This window comes from Ornithodoros turicata, chromosome 10 (genome assembly GCF_037126465.1).
Source record: "Ornithodoros turicata isolate Travis chromosome 10, ASM3712646v1, whole genome shotgun sequence".
NCBI classification, from domain to species: Eukaryota; Metazoa; Arthropoda; class Arachnida; order Ixodida; family Argasidae; genus Ornithodoros; species Ornithodoros turicata.
In genome coordinates, this window is record NC_088210.1 from 34,863,181 (window position 1) to 34,873,468 (window position 10,288).

The window sequence follows — 10,288 nt, forward strand, 5'->3', positions numbered from 1 at the left end:
TCTTCTTATACAGTATAATCTGTGGGTTATCGTGCACGTGATCTTTACGGGTTCTTTACCCATGATACTTCCCGTTTGCTTGCCTTTTCGAGGGACTAGGAAGTTGACACACCCGGAGACCCGAACGCTTCTTTCTCCTATGCGAACTCATTGTTTCGTGTTGGCGTCAATTTGAAAGACGCTGAAAGCTGATCAAAATATAAATAAAGCCCAATAAGAGAAAAGTTTCTGGCTAATAACAACGAATCAGCGCGGTAGCGTTATTAATGCTCCGTTGAACGCGGCAAGCTGCGACGTATGGTCGGTGGGCGTTTGAAATGTGTCACCGAAATTTACTTAAAGTTGCGTCGATGACACCGGAAGTGAGGAAAAGAACATGGTTACCGGAAGCTGCTAATATGGGTTAAATACCGGCAAATCTCCCTGAAACTTGATGCAGCAGCGGTACAGGGTTCCATTTCCTAAAGTATAGTGCGTGCCATCTGATATTATGGATCGTGAGCCCTACATTTATCGCTGAATTCAGCATTCCAAAGACACTGTGACCTTGTCACAGACGCACAGTATCGCTATAGCGTTAGCAGTATAGTTTTATGGAGAGCATAAAAGGGTCCGCGTAGATAAGCCGTTACATATTGTCAATACCCCCGAAGAAAGCTATCTGCATATATTGCTAAACCCGCGTAGCAATGGCATTAGCATATATCCCTTCAACGAGACGGTTCTCCTTGGAAGACACTTAATAGGAGCGATCCAGACGACTGGACATTCATTGGATCGGCACAAGGACTTCTCTGAGAGCATTGATACAACGGTGAATGTCTTTGCTGATAAGGGACCTACAATAATTCACCTTGAAGGCATTGGGTGAGACAAAGAAAGGGCCTTTTGTGATCTGCCACCAGGGATGATGACAACATTGCCGCTCGTTATGCAAGACAGCCCTTTTGTTTCGTTATTATAGCCTTAATTTCGTGGCTTCGTTTCGTAAGGGGGCCTCCTTTCAAAATCGCACTCTCGGTTAATTGAAGTGCGAAAATTTTATACCGAAGTATGTGCACATTTGTATGCGGCCTATGTGTCACGAAAAAGATTTGGATCAACGGCAGACTGCGTTGTCTTTTTTTCTTATTCTTTTTATGGCTTTTTTATCGAATCGAAAATGAAGAATGTTCAAATTCACGAACTCGAAAGGCCACGTTCGCTGAAAAAAAAAGAAAGAAAACGAAGAAAAAAACAATATTCTTCGAAGGAACTATAGAGGATATTTAATATTCCGAGGGATAAGTTTAACCGAGTATTTTTTTTCTCTCTCTTTCTAGAGCATCAGTAAGTTCCTGGCTGTCACTGCTAGTTCGACCTCAACGTCCACCATCTCCTGGAAATTCTGAGTTACGGAATTCATGAAAATCGACTCACTTTTCGAGAGAAAAATTCACGGTTGTACATAACCTTGCAAAGCGCATCGTGCCGTCCTCGTACGATTGGAATAGCAAAGTGAAACATATCGACTATATATGAGTGCCAAATTAATAATATGTCCGTGCATACAATCCTCCCTTTTTTATTACTTGCTGGGGGACGGGGGTAATGTCAACGTGGTAGTGCCGTTGTTGGCCACACGCGACTAGAGGGGATGAAGTGTGAACGGTTGGAGGTGAGGTACGGGATGAATGAACCCGATGTGCACTGTGGATGGGAGGCATGTTAGAAGGGTCTTTGTTTTGCGCATATCTGGAAGACCAGCAGCATGGCCACGATAAACCACAATAAAATAAAACCACGCTTATCACTGATAACGCACTGTTCGAGTGTTCCATTCACGAGCATTTTTGCTGCCCGTATATAGTTTGGTTGCTATTGAATGCCAGATAGCTCCCCTCCGCATAGTCACTATTCTTTTGCTCGATGAGCACTTGATGTTTCGCGAGATTTTCGATGTATCTTGCTGTTAGCAGCTTTCCTTCCGCATCTTCAAGTGCTTTGATTTTAGCAGTTTGGACTCTTCGAAATTGCGTCAAATAATGTCCAGTTGTGTTGTGTACACCCTCCGTTATGTTCTTCCCGTGTCTGCGGGACCTTAACGTATTTACAATAAATACAATATCATAAATAAATAAGAGTTTTCAGCAAAAGAACGTGAAGAAACAGCGTGAAGAATCTGTGTTACCCGTGTACTGTGTAGTTGTAGTAACTGTTGTCCCCTGTGTCTTCAATAAATTTTCCTATAACAGAAATAGCGCCATGGCCGAGCGGGTGAAAGCGTTCGCTCGTTGGTGATGGCCTAGGTCGCATTGAAGCCTAGCCCTCTAGTCCTTTGCACTCCCCGACGGGATCAAGCACCCTCTACGCATCTCAACCCTTCATCCTCCAGCAGTTTCTTTTTACTATAGTCGTGATGATGCCCACTTCTGTGAGACCAACAACGGGGCGAGCCGGTTCAGTGCTGGGAGGTGCATGGTGGGTTCCAATCCTACCACTGGCTGTGCCGTCTCAGGTTTTCCCTGGGTATTTGCCGCAGACTTTCCGGGCGCATGTTTCCCCTTGAAGTCGGCCCGGGACGCATACTGACCCCCCTTCCTGCTGCCCTCTGTCCACGTTTGTATATTCCGCTCATAGTCGCAGTTGCTTCGCGGCGCTGAGACGGAATAAAAATAATTCATCGTATAAACCATGATAGATTGGAATTCTTCGCCTCAGTCCGATATTTACTATAGCCCTGACCCGAGCGCCGGCTGTGTTATCTGGGTGTTTTCCGTTGGGTTTTCCTCAGAAGCATTAAAACACTTCCCTGTGAAGTCAGCCCAGGACGAGCGATCCCGCATGAGCGTGGCCGTCTATACGGCAAGCAGCTCCATCATCACCACCACCACCACTAACCCTTATCAGTTTCGCTCATCCGTTATCCATACTTCATCTACCCTCCACACATATAGCTTCCTTTTCTGGTCCCATTCCAATATATTGGGCGCTTCACCCGTTAGTTCTTTGAATTTGTGCATTATCAGTGTGCCACTAAATTACTCGTATATGTCATGCGATGTGATAGAGGAAGAAAAAAAAATACTTACGAACAAATCATTAAAACGCGAGCAAGCTGGTGTTCCTGTCCCAAGCCGTTCTTTCTGGCTGACTTTTCCTGTCGAAATAAATAGATTCCCCCCCCCCCCCGGTCCCTACTACCTCCTCAAGCTCAAGGAAATGATATACCATCAACATAATTACTGATGTTATTACCGGTGTATGTAACGTAATTATGTGTTATCTATGTGTAGCCTGTCCCCTCTCTCCACATGTAATGTCCTGCCCTTAAGGGCTCTTGGAGAAATAAATAAGTAACAAGTTCCCGGTGACAGAAAGAAGACACTACAACCCACAAAACAATTATCTTTTGGCGCCATTTTACACTATAAAAACAGAACTTCTCCTCATGGAACGCTCCGCCCCAACCATTGCCACGAATGATATCGCTCCTGATTCGAATAAACAGGGGGCGAACGCCTTTTTGTGTCAATTTGGATACACGATAATTCACGCGAACAGCCGTACGCCCCCTCTCTTTTCGAATCAGAAGCGATAACTCTATCATTCGTGGCAATAGTTGGCGCACAGCGTGCTATGCGGTGAAGTACTGCTTTTAGAGTGTTCGAAAGGTACATTTTTATCTTCAAAACGGGTACATAAGACATCCCCCAGTGTTCAACAGAAGATGAGCTTTCTGTGTGTGTAGAGGGTGATGGTGATGTGATAAAGAAAAAAAATGGGATGTAAGTTGCGACGAAGTCGAACTGCCTACCCCAGTACGCTTACACACAGAAAGTACAAAAAGTACAGAAAGTGCGCTACCTCCATATGGGTAGTTGTTCTCACTTGATGACAATACACACGTTTCCAGACCTTCCTTTTTACAGTTTACTCCCCGTACACATTTTATAAAATAGAGGTGCCGCGTTTTTTGTTACCTCCGGGGCATTATTTCTCGGTGTAGGCAAGACCGTGCTCAGCTCCCGAGGCATGCACGATAGAGGATTCCTTCCGTATCCAAAGTGTTCAACAAGAGGATGCTCCATGATCAGCGACGCATGAAAATACATTATCATTTGCATTATCCCACCCCCTTTGAGATATAGGAAAGAAAAGAGATGTTCCGGTCTGCGATTTGTGTTTGAGGGCTATACCTCGAGGTGGTATCCGTCTGGTCATTCTAATTTCATTGGGAAGGTGAGTCAGCCCATGCTGTGCCTCTCTCTTTTAACTCGCTAAAGTAGTTCAGTTAGACATTAGGGTTACAAGATCTTTGTTCTGAGTTACTTCGTGTTATTACATTCCGGTTAAAGCGGGTAAACATCATGTGTGTAAATGTTCACTTCTCCAAAGTAGTGTTTGTATACAGTGATAAGTTTTGTTGCCAACCTATACCGCGTGCACGCATATTACACTTGTGCTCCTTCAGAAGCTATACAGGGTGCCAAAGGGTATTTCATGGATTCCTGAGTTCACCCCGAATCAGACTGACTTAGTGAGTGGACACCCTCACACTGTGGGTTTCGCCCAAAAATGCACCTTATGTACTCAAAGCAGACCAGTGACTTGTATGTGGGAAGAGTGCGTCTAATCATATTATCCTGTACAAGTTGTAATGACGACTACATTATTCGTTAATTAATTGCCCATGTTTTTCCTGAGAAGTGGCGGTTGCCCGTTAGCTAGGTGTCAGCCCTTTTCGAGCGTCCCAACAACTGAGAAAGCACGTTGTACTTACGGGGGTTCCTCGCACAGCAGAATATCTACGCGATTCTTCGTGGTTCCAGCAGAACCGACACCGTCTGCTTCGAGTACGAAGCTTTTTCACGTGCAGACACCACCGCACAGCACAAAGTCGCGTGAACCGCACGATGGAAGGTCGACAACAATCAGCGCGGTCCGTTGCGGTCTGCCATCACCCACAAAGTTGTTATTATAGCTTCATGTTGATGAAAAAGCACTTCCGAGGAAAACAACAACTTTGTTTCGAGTCACAATACAGAGATGAGCACTCTCTCGATGCAAAACAGACGACAAGATGCAAGTTTTGTCTTCTGCTCCGACGTCGTGTGTTTTCGATTGTCGATGATAGGTGTTGAGTCCACGAGTCGGGACGGATTGCTCTCAAGGTAAGGGATCCGTTTGGAGCGTCGGCGAACGTCAACCTGTTGCCCCGGGCAGACGGTGCGAACGGCCACGCGAGCGCCGCCATGCGGTCGCGGGCGGAGACGCGGGACGGCCCTCTGTCCACGTGATACAACGGGAGGAGGGCAGAGATTCGGAGGGGAGAAAACTGGGGGAGGAATTTACGGAGAGGAATCGGAGCTTCGTCTCTCAGGAAGCGACGCATCTGCTGACGAACAAAAATGGACACGGTTTCGCGGGGTGAATTCGTGTTCGCTACACATAGCCGTCTCAACCATCGTTCCAAATCAATTGCATTTATACCCATTGAGTGAATAGCAAGTTCACTCAGATCCGTTTGTTTCGCCAATTCACCAAGGTACAATTGTGAACGTGAACCACCACATCACGGGGAAACATCCCACGTCATCGTCACTTCTCCATCATTTATTGTTGTGAGCGATCTACCGTGAGACTGTTCCAAAGCGACGAGTTGAAAACAGTACAACTTGGAGCAAATATGAGCGATTTTTTCTGTCTCTCTCTCTCTCTCTCGCATTTCGCCGCCCGAAAACTGAACGAAAAAGAAAGAAAAAAAGTCCCGCTGCAAGAAACACTCGACCGCATTACTCTCCTCACATTCTAAATTTATATATATCGTTACTCAAGTTATACAATGCGAAACCACTCTACGCATGCGCATAAGCAGTTGTGTTCAACATTAGTCAGTTGCAGTAGACTGGAAGCACTCAATTAGAGAACAATACGACTAAGGAAGCTCACAGATCCAAGTTGAGCAATATGACGTCAATGAAGAAACAGCGCTTATCGTCATTCCGAAACGTAAGAGACTGTTACGTGGAGCGCAGCTCATCCGATGATACCCCGTCGCTTCCTGCGCGCCCTTCGCATTAAGCACCCATGGCCGCAAAGTCATGTGGAGCGTTGCCCACACGACAGCTCCGTTGTAGAATGACCCTTGACAATCAGCTGCTAAACGCAGTTGCGGGTGGGTAGCGCCAAGTTGTGCGCCGGAGGAGGAAGGGAACAACGTCAATATCGGTATCTAGAGAAAAGAAAAAAAGAGAGACGTTGTACGGGGGGGAGAGCGAAGTGCTCTTCTGCTGTTTGTCGCTCTCCATTCTTCCTGCGTGCGCTGTTTTCTTTAGTGAGAGGGATGTTCTTTCTCTTTTTTATACCGTGTTAGCGCCGCGAAGCAACTGTGGCTATGATCGGCCTACAGACGTGGACAGATGGAGAGAGGACAACAGGAAGGAGTGAGAGACAGGAGAGGGGGGGGGTTGTTCTTTTGGAGATGGACGAGTGAAGTGAAATAGGATGAGATAACGTGGTCGTCATAATTTTATTTTGAGAAATGCGTTAATATGAAGTATAAGAAGATGCAAAGCGTCTGGTCTTAATTCCAGCTCGATGAATGAACGCAAAACATTCACGCACAGACACGGACAGTGGGCATGCCCGTTGTTTTGGAGAACACTCGAGTGTTCGTTTAATGAGGTCGTGTCAAAGCGGCTGAGAAGAGAGAAAAAATATGAAACCTAAAGGCATTTCTCGGTGTTTAACTGGAGCGCTATATACGTGGCATCGAAGAGGGCAGGGGTGCGCGTTACACGTACAAGTTTTCCGCGAAACAGTGGCATCTGTAGCGCATCAAGAACGCACCTGTCTGCGAACATGGAGGAAACATCACTGGTGCGCGTTACACAGCGGAAAATACGGTAAATCCTGCACTTTTAGAACAGAACTTGACCGCATAGCAGGCTCCTAGCCAACCATCATCCCGAATCACATCGTTCTCTCTCCTGATTTGTTGAACTTATGCAGTTCCAAAAAAGGCATACGCCCTGCACTTTCCACAAATCGGGATTGATCATTCTGTGCAGTGGTTGGCCTTCACCGTGCTACACTCTTAAAAATGAACTTCTCCGCATAGCACGCTCATAGCCAACCATAATCTCGAATGATATCGTTATCTGCCCTGATTTGTTGAAACCGGGAGGCGTACGCCTTTTCTGTGACAATTATGAACAGCATAAGTGTCACAAAAAAGGCGTACGCCTCCCGTTTTCAGCAAATCTGACCAGATAACGATATCATTCGAGATGATGGTTGGCTATGAGCGTGCTATGCGGAGAAGTTCATTTTTAAGAGTGTATGTGGTCAAGTTCTGTGCACTGCAATGAATGGTAGAGCTATCGCTTCTGATTCGGAGAGAGAGAGAGAGGGCGTACGCCTTTTTGTGTCAATTATCCCCCTCTCACCTTCCCCCTCTGAAAACCTTATCCCCCTGAAAATAGAGCTTCACCGCATAGCACGCTGGTAGAGTTATCGCTGGTGATTGGAAGACAGAGGGGCACGTAAGCCTTTTTGTGGCAATTTTCATATATCCAAATTGCCACAAAAAGGCGTACGCCCCCCTCTGTTTTCGAATCAGAAGCGATAACCCTATCATTCGTGGCAATGGTTGGCGCAGAGCGTGCTATGCGGTGAAGTTCTGTTTTTAGAGTGCAGATGAGCGTCCTCGTTCTTGAGATGAACACACACACACACACACACAAGACGCCATGTTTACGCCCGTTTTTTGCGTTGACGAGCATTAGCAGACGTCACGAGGGTATGCGACCGAGATAAGGGTCACTGAGAACTGATACGGTAAAAGATTATCGTCAAGTTTTACCTCGGATCTTTGGCTGGATTGCTTGGGAGAACAGAAACAGAGAATGACGTCACGACAGCAAAGGAGCCGATTATAAAATTCAGTTATAAATGGTTGATGGGAATATTTTGGACGGTGACTGCGTGAGCAATCCAGAAGATGTGGGTTCGAGTCCTACAGCTGGCTAACTGACTAAGTCCTACAGCTGGCTAATTACTTTCAGAGCAACTGTAATTGTAATTGAGTTACAATTCTTACCCCGTAATTTAATTAATTTTTGAGTATATAGTTGTAATTACAATTCAATTATTTTCGAAAAGTAATTCTACGGGTATTTTTTACTGACGGGTAGGCAGCACCGAAAGGAGAAACTCTTGTTACCATAGTTGGGCCTTTTTTTAGATGACCGGTAGCTGTATCTGTTAACATCCCTTTGTGTCTTCGTTATTTTTGTGCCATTTATGTGCCAAATCATATTCAGAATCGTGTTGTCCAAAGATCGCTTCATGCATTAATGAATTAGTTATCTCTCCATTTTTTTTACATTTTCCTTTCCTTTTTTTTATTCCTTTGCTGGGAATCCGCCGTAGCGCAGGCTAACCTTTCCCTCCTTTTTTAAATATAAACATATCCCCCCCCCCCCACACACACACACATGTTGCACCGCGATGTTTCTTTCGATGCCACGTAATGCCCCTCCGACGACCTTTGAAGCAACTGTAAATAACTAACTAAATAAATATGCTACCACTCACACTGGTAACAGCACGCCCTCCTCTTCTGACGGCTGCACTTTATTTGCGAGAGGGTGTTCTCCTATCCCGAAAAATGTAATCTATCCACGTCTGTTCACGGGCACAGTTGGTTCGCGGTGCATTAAGAAGCCAACTGTGTCCACCCATGTTCAAAGACATGAAACACTTTTAATCGTACATACAGCAAAGGGAAAATCTTCCGCCCTCCTCTAGCACCTTCGGAGAAGCGCGAGAGAATCCTCCGTATCACTTTTCTTTGTCCTTATCATCGTCCCTCTATCTCCCTCTTCTCATCGGCGGCGGCGGCGCCGTGCGCAGGCGTCGGTGACGGAATACGCCAGCGCGATCGGTGTTCGACGAGCGCCGAAGGAGGTTGTTCCCGGGCCCCGCCTTCGGGCCACCTTCCGTCGTCGATGGCGGCCGATTCAGCCGATGACGGCGCCAACACCGCCTACTTTCCTCCCCCCTTTTGCGCTGATTCTTCCCCCCCTTCTTTCGTCTGATTGAAGTCACCCTCGTCATCATTATACAGGGTGTCATCTCCGTACTCCTTCGATTTCGATACCGGAGGAACACATTGCCAGGGCAACGTCTTCCTTCCGTGGAGAACAGGGGCACGGACCGTCTTCTTGCACAACACAGAAAGAATAGCCCAGAGCTAACGGCAGATAACAAATAACTACCATGTTGTGCATGGCGGACAACTAAGCTACACGTAGTAGATAATATTTTTAAGAGTGAGGATTTCGTGCTTCATTCTGTCTATCGGTGGCGTACAGACGTCAACAGATGCGGGATGACTCCTGGGCTTGCTTCAGGGGAAAATGCGCCTTTATCTGCCAAGAAAAACCTGAGACAACACCGCCCCTCTTAGGACCTTGACATCGCAGACTTGAGTTCACCAGATGGGGTATCTACCAGGTCATTCCCTGCCGTTAAGTCATGTACTATCCAACATAGCGAGAAAGAGATACACGATGACGATGATATGGGGATGACTTATCGAACAGCAAATAACTTATGGTTGCGAATACTTAATTCCACACATTAAATCAGTGTGCATCGCGAATACACACCTAGGCGATACGTATTTAACAAAATAGCCCGATTGAAGATGGAAGCTTAGGCCATACCCTATGAGGAAGTAAGAAATCGCGGCAGAGTTAAACATTTTTTCCCGAGGCCCAGTAACGCTTCTCTCCTAACAATTCGCCAGCTACGTCAGTTTCAGGGAGTTATTTCGTGAAACTAAACGGAAATAAACGTTATTTACCGGCTATATGTCAGGCTCAGGTGCAGAAATGTTACATTACGGCGCATTCGAAATATGTACGACTTTGTGTGATTTATAAATGTACGTTAACATCGTGTAGACTTGTGTTGGTATTAACCGAGCCCTATGTGCACTCACATCGCAACATGCTCTTGAAGTTCTCCGCGGCGCGCGCCTGGAACGTCGATAGCGCTAAGCCCGCGGTCGATAACGCGCAGACTCCGATGCAGCAAATGTCGATCCGCCGGCGCACTTCGGAAACAAAAACTCACGCGGGCATCGATCCTCCCGGCGATTGGTTGACGTCGGCGGCGCTGCGTCGAACGCCGCTGACGCTCACTGCGCTAGAGCCGATGCGCAGCGTGGCTAATTGATTTTCGAACGAGCGGCGCATCGTGCGCGCGCCTCAATTGCGCGCTCATTGGTTCCCGATAT

General features: G+C 46.5%; 1 protein-coding gene and 1 long non-coding RNA gene across 5 annotated transcripts in view; one reads left to right on the forward strand and one right to left on the reverse strand.

The window, feature by feature from the left end:
- The window catches only part of LOC135370021 (uncharacterized), a 99,283-nt gene extending 97,472 nt beyond the window's left edge, over window positions 1-1,811 (forward strand). The window contains exon 3 of the long non-coding RNA XR_010415185.1: window positions 1,323-1,811. This is a non-coding gene — a long non-coding RNA (uncharacterized LOC135370021). The remainder of the gene's footprint in view (window positions 1-1,322) is intronic.
- Window positions 1-10,288, reverse strand: part of LOC135370018 (homeobox protein cut-like) — a 340,306-nt gene that overhangs the window by 194,336 nt on the left and 135,682 nt on the right. Inside the window, exon 1 of one of the 4 annotated variants that reach the window (XM_064603687.1) lies at window positions 4,763-5,225. The exons of the other annotated variants lie outside the window; for them this stretch is intronic. The gene's annotated coding sequence lies outside the window, so the exon portion shown is untranslated. Of the gene's footprint in view, window positions 1-4,762; window positions 5,226-10,288 lie in introns of those variants that run through there. 4 annotated transcript variants of the gene reach the window in all.